General features: G+C 44.4%; 1 protein-coding gene across 1 annotated transcript in view; it reads right to left on the reverse strand.

The window, feature by feature from the left end:
• Positions 1–1,675, reverse strand: part of LOC132382709 (guanylate-binding protein 1-like) — a 40,104-nt gene extending 38,429 nt beyond the window's left edge. Inside the window, exon 1 of the mRNA XM_059953162.1 lies at positions 1,589–1,675. The gene's annotated coding sequence lies outside the window, so the exon portion shown is untranslated. The remainder of the gene's footprint in view (positions 1–1,588) is intronic.
• Positions 1,676–11,253: the final 9,578 nt, after the last annotated feature.

Below are 11,253 nucleotides of genomic sequence, written 5' to 3' on the forward strand. Positions count from 1 at the left end.
CCCAGAAGAGGTCCCAATGATCCAGAAACTTGAATCCCTGCCCCCTGCTCCAATCCCACAGCCACGCATTCATCCTCCACCTAATTCCATTCCTACTCTCACTGTCGCGTGGCACAGGCAGTAATCCCGAGATTACTACCTTTGCGGTCCTTCTTCTTAACTGCCTTCCTAACTCCCTATACTCTCGCTTCAGGACCTCTTCCCCTTTCCTACCTATGTCACTGGTACCTACATGTACCACGACCTCTGGCTCCTCACCCTCCCACTTCAGGATATCTTGGACGCGATCAGAAATGTCCCGAACCCTGGCACCAGGGAGGCAAATTACCATCCGGGACTCCTGATCACCTTCACAGAACCGCCTGTCTGAACCCCTTTTGGTGGGTATTGGCTGCTCCCCAGCTCTGACAAAGGGAATGGCCTGCTTGGAGGGTCAAGACCACTTCGCCCACTCAACTCCTGCACTGATGACTTCAGCGATGGTCTTCAGGACCTGATCATGCCTTCATCGGTACCGTCCCTCACCAAGCGACTTTGTGCAGCCGCTGAGGATGTGTTCCAAGGTTCCTCTCTTGGAGCACAGTGGGCATGCAGATGACTCTTTTTTGCCCCATCTGTTCAGGTTTGATGGGCTTGGAATCACATCGTACACTGCCTGGATGAGAAATTGGATGCAGTGTGGCTCGGCTTTCCAAAGCTCAGCCCATGTCACTTTCCTCTCAACCACATTCTCTCATCTTGTCCAAGCTCCCTGTTGCTTCATTCCCACCGCCTTGCACGTTTTCGTCTCCTCCACTGCTGCTCTTACCTCCTCCTGAACTAGATGGCGCCTTTCCTTCCCTCTGATGGTGTCCATTTGGGAGTTGGAAATGATCCTAACCCAGCTCGGCATCATGTGACCACTCCCACCAGCCTCGCCTCTGCTTCCTGAACAGCTCCCCTGCCCTTCACTTCCTGCCAGTCCTCACTTGGATCCCTGCTCTAGGCACCTTCGGATCACTTGAGTCCCTATACTGTACCGCTCCTGTACTGCACTATACCATCGGAATCCGGAATGATGAAGAAGCAAAAATGTTTTTCAAAAATATCGGCTTTTGTGCTGTGTGGTTTCACTGTGACAGGAAGTTTTCTGGTCTTTGGAGAAGAGCCAAACTGCTCTTTATTGTATTTCCATCCTCCTACCCTGTTGAAAGTGAGTTAGTTCAGTGTAGTGAACCGCATACTCTCACAAAACAAAAACAGAAACCGCTTGGACATTGTTAGGCGTGGGGATTTAAAGCTTTGTTGTCACAGCTTGAACCAGATATTTCAAATTTTACTAAAAACCATGAAGCTCAAGGATCATATTGATGTTGATGTTGCTGTACCGCGCATAGTTTCTGTGTAATCTCGGTTTAAAGATAAAAAAAAATTAAAGCAGAATAATTTTTCTCATGCTGGCATATGGAAAACATGTTTTTACATTATTGGGGCCCGGAAAGAGGGACGTTGGCAAGTATGAAAGTGCTTTAGAGCGGAGATGGGCTAGTAAAGGTTAGGAAACATTGACTTAGATTTTCCGTAAGAAAATATTTCATGCTTCTCTCACCTGAGTACACGGAACATCGAAGCAACTCGCTCTCTTGCCGGCAGCTTCTCTCCGTCGGAACCTAGAATCGAAAGTCAATCGAAAGGGGAATTTACTGCTGAAATTCTCTCTCCCGAAACTTCCGTGTTGTGCTGCTATTCGTGTTGGCATACTGTGTGCGCTGATTGGTTGAGTGTGAGAGTGTAAGAAAGAGTTTGGTTGTAGCGTTTGTTTGTTCCGTTTTCGTTTGTTAAGTTTTAAATTTTGAACGCAGCTACTTTTATAACTTGTGTTTCGTTGCCTTACATGCGTCGCAAAGGATATCCCCCTATAATTACTATATACTATACTATATATAATTATATAGTAGGGAAGTTGTTGTAAGCCTAACATGGCGGCACGAAGAATCTCTTCGCGGTATAGTTTTCAGGCGGAAAATGCTAATCGATCAGGGGACGCATATCTAGAAGGTCCAAGCACACACTAATTGTGCGGCATTATCTGGTACCCAGGGAACAAAGTAGTAGTATAAACAGTAGTTTACTTTTAAGAATTAAAACAGATACACCATTAATCTTCAGTAGTTATTCCCTCCCTCCCGCTCGCCCCCCCCCCCCCCCGGAGGTATAATAATGTAGCCTCTGCAATGCCAGTCTTGCCTTGTGTTTGGACTCGCGGACAGTTGCTCCCTGAAGAGTTTATATGCTAGAAATGCCAGCTAAGCCGATACCTCGGGAACAAGGTTTGTTTGAACGTGAGAAGGGGGTTGCTGACCTGCGATGTTGTAGAGAATTGGCAGATGTCCTGTAGGGAGGTAGTGTGCACCCCAAGAGAACCACGGGTTGAGACTCCAGACCAGAAAGAGAGGTAGGTGACCGTGGGAAGGAAGCGCAGGGTATAAACTGCACACTGTCCGGGTGCATCATCTCTAGACTTGGAAGTGTTCAACCATTTAGAACATCTATCAATGCCGGGCAAAGAACATGAAATCTCTGAGATGGTAGGCAGAACAGAGGAGCCCAACAGGCTCCTAATCGTAAACCAAAACCTCGTAAATAGATAGTTGTGATAGCAGGGGACTCAATTGTCAGCGGGGTGAAGAATCAGGTGTGTACTGACATGGAGTCTCACATGGTCTGATGCCTACCTGGAGCCCAAGTAAGAAACCTCTCTGGATGTGTAGATAAGCTCCTGACCAGAGCTGGGGTGGATCCAGTTGTCATTGTCAACATCGGAACAAATGACATGGGGAAGGGCAGGCAAATTTAAAGAGTTAGTTGGGAAGCTTAGGGACAGAACTGACAAGGTGGTCTTCTCAGAAGTTCTTCCTGTGCAATGCCAGGTAAAATGGAGGAGATTAGAAGATTTAACGTGTGGCTCAAATCATGATGTATGTTAGAGGGGCATAGGTTTATGGGATATTGGGGTGCCATTTGAAGCAGATGGAATCTGTACCAATGGGATGGGTTGCATTTGAACCGGAGGGACACTAATGTACTGGGTAGGCTTATGCTTCAGTGAATTGAGGACTGCTTCAACTAGGAAATAGGGTGGGACTGGTGCATTCCCCGGGAAATGTTTCACTGCTAATGTAATGTGTTTTTTTTCCCTGTATCATCAATGTTTGGGTTATAGCTACAGATAAGGAGGGCTTTGGAATGTCCATCGTCCAATGAAGTGAGTGTTTTTTCCCCTGATGTGTGCCTGCGACCAAGGTGATCTGGATCTTTTGTTTGGCGGAAGATGAAGAGAGAAGATGCCAGAAAGGAGAGGTCACAGATACTAGGAAGGAGTGGACTTGGAATGGGGCCAGGAGTCGATGAACCCTGGGAAATTTAATGGAGGACCAGCGGAAGGGAAGGAAAAGGAGGTTTTGCATCCCAGATTTCAGACATTTGGCGGGGCCAGAGACTGTCTTCCCTAGACTAATGCCACCAGCTAAACCTGAGGGATACAATTGTGGGGGCTCATCCAGGATTGATTTTGTTGGATGCCCTGAGCATTGAACCAGTGGTTTGTGAGTTTAAGTCAGTGCTGAGCTATTGTCCAGTAAAGTGAGTACCATACGTGGGTATGGCTGCTGCCAGGGTTGAGCGGTGGTGTGCATCCACGAGGTTACTAATAACAAATGCAGGCGCGTCGAGTGGGGTAGATATTTGTACTCCTGAAGAATTGTTAATTCGATTTTGAAGTACTATTAAAGCTGTAGGCAAAGTTACGATTGTGGGCCAGAGATTTGATAAAATGGCTAGCACAGACTTTGTTTTAGTTCAGACTACCACTGAGCAGTGGAACTGTCGCATACTATTGGGGCCTCAGGAGAGGAGTGCCGTGGGCTGTCCATACTCTCCAGGAGGAGAAGAGTGTAGTAGAGCGGGCTGAATCGCAAGTCGAGTCTCCGTTAGCTGGGGTTGGAGACTTCAAAGACCAGGTTCTCATTTCTGAGGAGTAAGGGGGAAGAGGAATATGAGACTTGGGCAGAGCAGACCAGTCAGTTGTTATATGAATGGCAGTGCTCTGATAATGTAAAAAGACAGAGATTGTTTGAGAGTTTGAGCGGGTGGGCTGCTGACGTTTTGAGAGCTGTAAAGTCCCAGTACCCTGTTACCACTGCTGCTGCTTACATGCAAGCACTGGGAAATGCGTTTGGGATGACAGGAAGCCCAAAGGAGCTCATGATGGGGTTTCAGAACATGCGTCAGGAGAAGGAGGAGAACACATCAAAGGTGCGGGAGGGCTCCATCAGCAGGGTACAGTCCTCGGTAGTAGCCCCTTGTGTTGAAGAGACCATGGAGAGTACAACCCAGGGTGTGGTAAAAGAGATCATGGTAGAGTTGAGAACTGAGATGTCCCAGTTTTTATCAGTGGGTGTGCCACCCGTATGATGGAACTGATGGAGAGTCAGACCACCTCAGGGGATGGACGATGCAGAAGGCTGTAGGTGGCCAGTATTCTGCGAGAAGGGACACACTAGTAATAGATTAAGATTGGCCTGTATAATTGCAAAAAAGCACTAAGAATAAAATAAATGAGCTCATAGTATGTGTATAAGTATGACATAATAACAATAACTGAAACCTGGCTGACCTCAAAGGATGCTGATGCATATAGTATTCAAGGATATACTGTACTTAGTAAAGATAGGCAAGATCGTAAAGGTGGAGGAGTAGTCATATATGTAAGAGAGAATTTAAACATGAGGCAGCTTGTGATAGATGAATCAAAACCATTACCATTATATTTTATTGTCACCAAACAATTGATACCAGAGCGTACAGTCATCACAGTGATATTTGATTCTGTGCTTCACACTTCCTGAAGTACAAATCGAAGTAAATATAACAAAAATTCAAATTATAAATCATAATTAGAAAATAGAAAGGGGAAAGTAAGGTAGTCCAAGTCAGGTCCAGATATTTGGAAGGTACAGCCCAGATCTGGGTCAGGATCTGTTCTGCAGTCTTATAACAGTTGGAAAGAAGCTGTTCCCAAATCTGGCTGTATGAATCTTCATGCTCATGAACCTTCTTCTGGAGGGAAGTAGAACAAAAAGCATATTGGCTGGGTGAGCCTTGTCCTTGATCATCCTGGCAGTACTGCTCCGACAGTGTGTGGTGTAAAGTGAGTCCAAGGATGGAAGATTGGTTTGTGTGATGTGCTGGGCTATGTTCACAATCTTCTGCAGTTTCTTCTGGTCTTGGACAGGAGAACTTCCATACCAGGTTGTGATGCACCCTAGAAGAATGCTTTCTACGGTGCATCTATAAAAATTAGTGAGGGTTTTAGGGGACAGGACAAATTTCTTCAGCTTTCTCAGGAAGTAAAGGCACAGGTGGGCCTTCTTGGCAGTGGATTCTGCTTGGTTAGACCAAGTCAGGTCATTTGTGATATTCACCCCAAGGAACTTAAAGGTTTTGACCTGTTCCACCTGTGCATCACCGATGTAGATGGGGTCATGCGGTCCGCTACTCCTTCTGAAGTCAACAACCAATTCCTTTGTCTTGCTGACATTAAGGGATAGGGTATTGTCTTTGCACCATGCGAACAGGTTCTTAATTGCCTCTCTGTACTCAGACTCATCATTAACTAAGATGTGGCCTGCAATTGTGGTGTCATCAGCAAACTTAACTATTGAGTTTGATGGAAATTTGGCTACACAATCATGGGTGTACAGTGAGTACAGCAGGGGGCTGAGTACACAGCCTTGTGGGGCACCGGTGCTCAGAGTCATTGTAGAGAAGAGCTTGTCCCCTATTTTTACAGCCTGGATCCTGTCTGTGAGGAAGTTGAAGATTCAGCTGCATATCTGAGTGCTGAGACCCAGTTTCTGGAGCTTAGGAATCAGTTGATTCGGAAGATTGGTACTAAAAGCAGAGCTGTAGTCAATGAAAAGGAGCCTTACATATAGGTCTTTATTATCCAGGTGTTCTAAGGAGGAACACCTGGACCAGACCTGTTGCTCCGGTAGGCGAGTTGCAAAGCGTCGAGGTTGACCGGTAGGTTATGGCTGATGTGTGCCATAACCAATCGCTCAAAGCGCTTCATAGCAATTGATGTCAGAGCCACAGGTTGGTAGTCATTCAGGCATGCCACCTTGCTTTTCTTTGGCACCGGGATTATCGTTGCTTTCTTAAAACACGAGGGGATCTTAGACTGAAGCAGGGAGCAGTTGAAGATGTCAGCAAACACTCCAGCTAGCTCGCTTGCACAGGCCCGGAGAACCCGTCCTGGGATGCCATCTGGGCCCATTGCCTTCCTTGGATTTATCTTCAGGAAGGCTCTTCTAATGTCTTCCTCAATGATGATGAATCTTGATGCCACCATGTCCGGTTCACCCGGAGGGGGCGGGTTGCTCCTCTTCTGTTCGAATCTTGCGTAGAATACGTTAAGTTCATCAGGAAGAGAAGCGCTACAGTTATTGATATTCCCAGCCTTTTCTTTGCACCCAGTGATCTCTCAGTGAAGATATCTGGGGGAGAATTGAAAGCTGTAAGGGTAAATGGATAACATTGTTATAGATGCCCAAATGCTGATAGTGATTTTAGTAAACAACTCTATCTGCTGTGTGCATATATTTACTGATGCCTCTGGACACATCTTCAGTGATGTTCCTGGAATCATCTGGTGTCTCAGGTCTTTCAACATCACACACATTCCTCCAGGTGACCCAGCCAGGGCTGATCAGACCCCAGGTTATGTCCAGCTGGCTAGCTACTTATGACTCCATTGCTCCCCTTTTTTGAGTGACAGCCATCTTGAGGCCCTCTCTGTTGCATTGGTGGTATTGTTCTCTCCTCTTCCCCTCTACCTCGATGCCCAAATCGCTGAAGGCTCTTGCTAAGGAACAGGCTGCAAGTCCCCTATAACTGACTTCCACTGGGAGACACCTCACTCTCCATCCAGCCTGCTGGCAGTTGCTGCCAAGTGATCTTCCCATGGGTCTGTCAGCTCCAGCGTCACCACCTGCTTCGTAGACTCAGACACAAGGACAATGTCTGGTCTCAGGGTGGTTGGCAGAATAGTAGAAAAAGAAAATTCTGTGAATGATGTTATGGAGATTTAAATTTTGTAAAAATTGAGTGGGAGAACACAGGGATTACAGGAAAGTGAATTCATTGAGTTATTGAAAGTTAGTTTTTTTGACCCAGTATGTTAATGCTCCAACAAGAGGAGAGGCCTGTCTTGATTTGCTATTCTATAACATTCAGGATAGAATTTTGAGTACAGAAGTTGTCGAGCCTTTAAGGACAAATGATCATAATATTATTAGTCTCAAGCTTTTCGAGAGGGTATATCATTAGCAACAAAAGCCATTAAATTGAATTTCAGAAAGGCAAAGTGTGCGCAGATGTGACAAAGCCTTCAGAAAGTAAACTGGAAGGAAGTGTTGATGTTGAGTCAGTTGAAAAACAATGCGGTCAATTTAGAGAGATAATACATGCAGTGCAGGAAATGTTCACACCCAAGGTCAGAGGAAGCAATAAAAACAATAGATCAACTACATGGATGATTCAAAATTATTGAAGGAAAGACAGCTATAGAAGGAATAGAAAAAATATAGTAATGATGTTAATTGCAGGGCATATGAAAATATGAGAGCTATGGTCAAGAGGGAAATCCAGATTGTCAAAAGGAAGGCTGAGAAACATATCGCTGACAATGCTGAAGTTACCCCAAGGGATTTTGTTTTCAATATTTGTAGTAAAAGAAATGTCAAGGGGGAAATTAAGTGCATTAGGAATAATAGTGGAGTGATGCATTATGCAGAGAAGGATGTAGCAGATTCTCTTAACTCATATTTTGTGGAAGTACTCACCTGAAAAGTTATTCACAATATGCCAGTTAGGGTAGAAAAAAAAAGGTTGTTTTAAGTGACTTAGAGATCTTAGAAAGTGAGATCTTACTTCAACTGAAAAGGCTGAAACTTAATAAATCTCCAGGGCCAGACAACATATATCCAAGGGTACTTAAAGAGGTTTGTGATTATATGTACAAAGCTCTACCACATATTTTTCAAAAAACAGCGAAGACTGGTTAAATCCCTAAGGACCAGAAATGGGATAACACTGTTCCGGTATACGAGAAAGGTGATCGGACTGACACTAGTAACTATAAACCAGTAAGGTAGAATAATTGTAGGTAGAATAATGGAAATAATAACAATGAATGAGTTGGGAAAGCAGATGATAAGAACAAGCATGTTAGCAGAAAGCCAGCATGGGTTCAGAAAAGGAAAATCATGTTTTACCAATACGCTGAACTTCTATGAAGATACAATTAAAGTTTATGACAACAATAGAGCAGTTGATATATTTACTTTGACTTTCAAAAGGCTTTTTGGGGGTTAATAATCAAATTACAGGAGATAGGGCTTCAGGATAAGGTGTGAGAATGGGCACAGAATTGGCTCAAAAACAGAAAACAAGGTACGGTGAGAGGATCATTTTCACAACTAAAAGACAATAAAAGTTGGATTCCGCAGGACCAGTTTTGGGGTCACTGCTGTTTTTAATTTACAGTAATGATTTGGAGAAACATAAAAAATAAACTGGTAGGGTTTGCCAATTACACAAAATTATTTGCCATTGATCATGTTCAGGCAGGAGAATCAATTCAGTTAGATGTAATCAAAATCCAGATGTCAGCAGTTAAATGGCAGATGAAATTTAAGGTATGACAAACACGAGGAAATCTGCAGATGCTGGAAATTCAAACAACAACACACACAAAATGCTGGTGGAACACAGCAGGCCAGGCAGCATCTATAAGTAGAAGTGCTGTTGACGTTTCGGGTCCTGACGAAGGGTCTCGGCCCGAAACGTCGACAGCGCTTCTCCCTATAGATGCTGCCTGGCCTGCTGTGTTCCACCAGCATTTTGTGTGTGTTGTTGTTTAAGGTATGAAATATAGGAAGTAGAAATATTGGATATAAATGTACAATGGGGGTCTTGAGTTAGAAAATGCACGATATGAGAAGCATTTGGGCATCTTGGTAGACTCATCACTATCAACATCCAGACAATGCACAGAAGTGATTACGAAGGCTAATAGAATGCTAAGCTATATAATGCACTCAGTGGAGTTTCAAATCTTGAAATGTTCTCCTTAGGTTGCTTTTGTGGCCACTCCTGGAATATGGTGTACAATTTTGATCTCTGTATTGTGTGAGGGATATGAAGACACTAGACATCATTCAGAGAATGGCAACTGGACTCATTCCAGGTCTGAAAGTTATGAACCATGAAGAAAAATTGAAATAATTAAATCTTTTCAGCCTAAGTATGAGAGGAGACATGATAGATGTGTTCAAAATCATTATGTGTATAAATAAGGTGGATCCAGCTACTCTTCAAAATTAATCTATCATCAAGGTCATGGGGCCATAGGTAGAGACTGGTTGAAGGGAGATTTCAGACATCATCAGGAAACATTTCTTTACACAGTGAGTAATCGCTTAGAGACGTTCAAATCTAAACTTGATAGTTATTTCAACACACTATGTGAACAGGCTTTGGGTTGAATGGCCTGATTTTGTCAAAAACTTTCTAATGATCTAATGTCTGATTCTTAGTCCCTCATGGTATTCAGTTACACTTCGGATTTAGACCTCACGCCGACTTCTGACACCATGTTACATTTGTTCTTTAAGAAAGACAAATCTTGCATGGGTTTAAACAGTAACAGATTTATTAACTGGAGACCATCATGGCATCTAGCTCTACACTTTTGGTCCATGCTCCCAGTCCACCAACATCACCTCTGGTTCTGGGTGAACCGCCTGCATTGCCATTGGGATCTGAAGCTCTACATGTACACACATAATAACATGCCGCTTTACCAGAGTTCCCAGCACTAGTGGCACTGATCCAGGCCTGAATTAAGGGAGGGAATTCCCCTCTGGAGGATGTAAGATGGGGGCCAGATGAGGAAAAAGGTACAGTGATCACAAAAGCCCTTGTTTCTGCACCAGCACTTGAGTAACCAGATGTGGTTCATCCCTCTCACCTCCACTGGAGCAATGAGGGAGGGAATTACAACACAGTGGTGGTGCAGAGGAATTTTTTTATTAGATGGGTCTCAGAGGTACATACTGTAGAAGGGAAGCCATGGACTGGATGGGATGTGGTGAAGGAAACGTGAGAAATTAGCTGTAGGAGAATTGCCAGGAGGCTCGTCAGCTCAGGTGCAGTCAGATGGCCCTGACAAAAGCACTCTGCTACTGTAAAGGCAGACAAGTAAATATATATACAGGCAGATGGTATTTCTTTGGGGTGGTGCATGATTATCTGATGGTGTGGGCACGACGAGGATTTGTAACATCAACAGGGGCAGGTATTTGGTATGAGCACTTAATACAAGAATTGCTTGAATCCATGAGGCTGACAGCAGGACTTGAACTGTCACCAGAAAGGGAAGAGTAAGGAGCAGAAAGGAAATGAGTGGGCAGACATCAGTGTGAAGGTGGCAGCAGTCAAACATGAAGCAACTGAAATTGCAAGGGTGCAGGAAGGAACTACTGAAGGCAGTTTAGTAAACTTACACGAAGAGGTGGAAGCAGAGGAGAAAGGGAGCAAAGGAAGGTTCACATTGGAGCTGGACTTAAGGGGAAGCAGGAATCGCTGTGCTGGATACTACTGAAGTTATATCAAGGGGTGTTGCATCAGGGAAGGCAGAGCAGGATCATGATCTTCTGGCAGGACTGGTGTTGGCTAGAGATGGATGGGGATATTGAGAAATTCTGTTGTTGTATATTTGTGCTCAGCATAACCCTGTGGAGGGCATAAAAGCAAGGCTAGCAAACCAGCTACTGCTGGGGTGGCCCTGGCAAAACATCCAGATGGACTTCATGGGGCCCTCGTCAAAAAGCAGGGAGAGCAGAGACTGTCTGATGATCATGGATCTCTTCACCCGGTGGGTAGAGGCTTTACCAAAAAAGGAATGCACTGTCAGCATGGTTGCCTTCCTCTAAACATGTGTATTATACTTCTAAACTGTGACATGAAGGCTGCAGTTACTGTACTCAAGTATTCTGTCAAAAACAGCCAAACTACAGAGAGGCGAGAATACATGAAGTCCACCACTGCATCACTACCTATCACTACATTAAATCCCCAATACTTAACTATATTTTCAACGGAAGTTTGATGCACTGTTCTTGGTGAGTACACAACCTTTATTCCCACCAG

This window comes from Hypanus sabinus, chromosome 29, assembly GCF_030144855.1.
Source record: "Hypanus sabinus isolate sHypSab1 chromosome 29, sHypSab1.hap1, whole genome shotgun sequence".
Taxonomy (NCBI): Eukaryota; Metazoa; Chordata; class Chondrichthyes; order Myliobatiformes; family Dasyatidae; genus Hypanus; species Hypanus sabinus.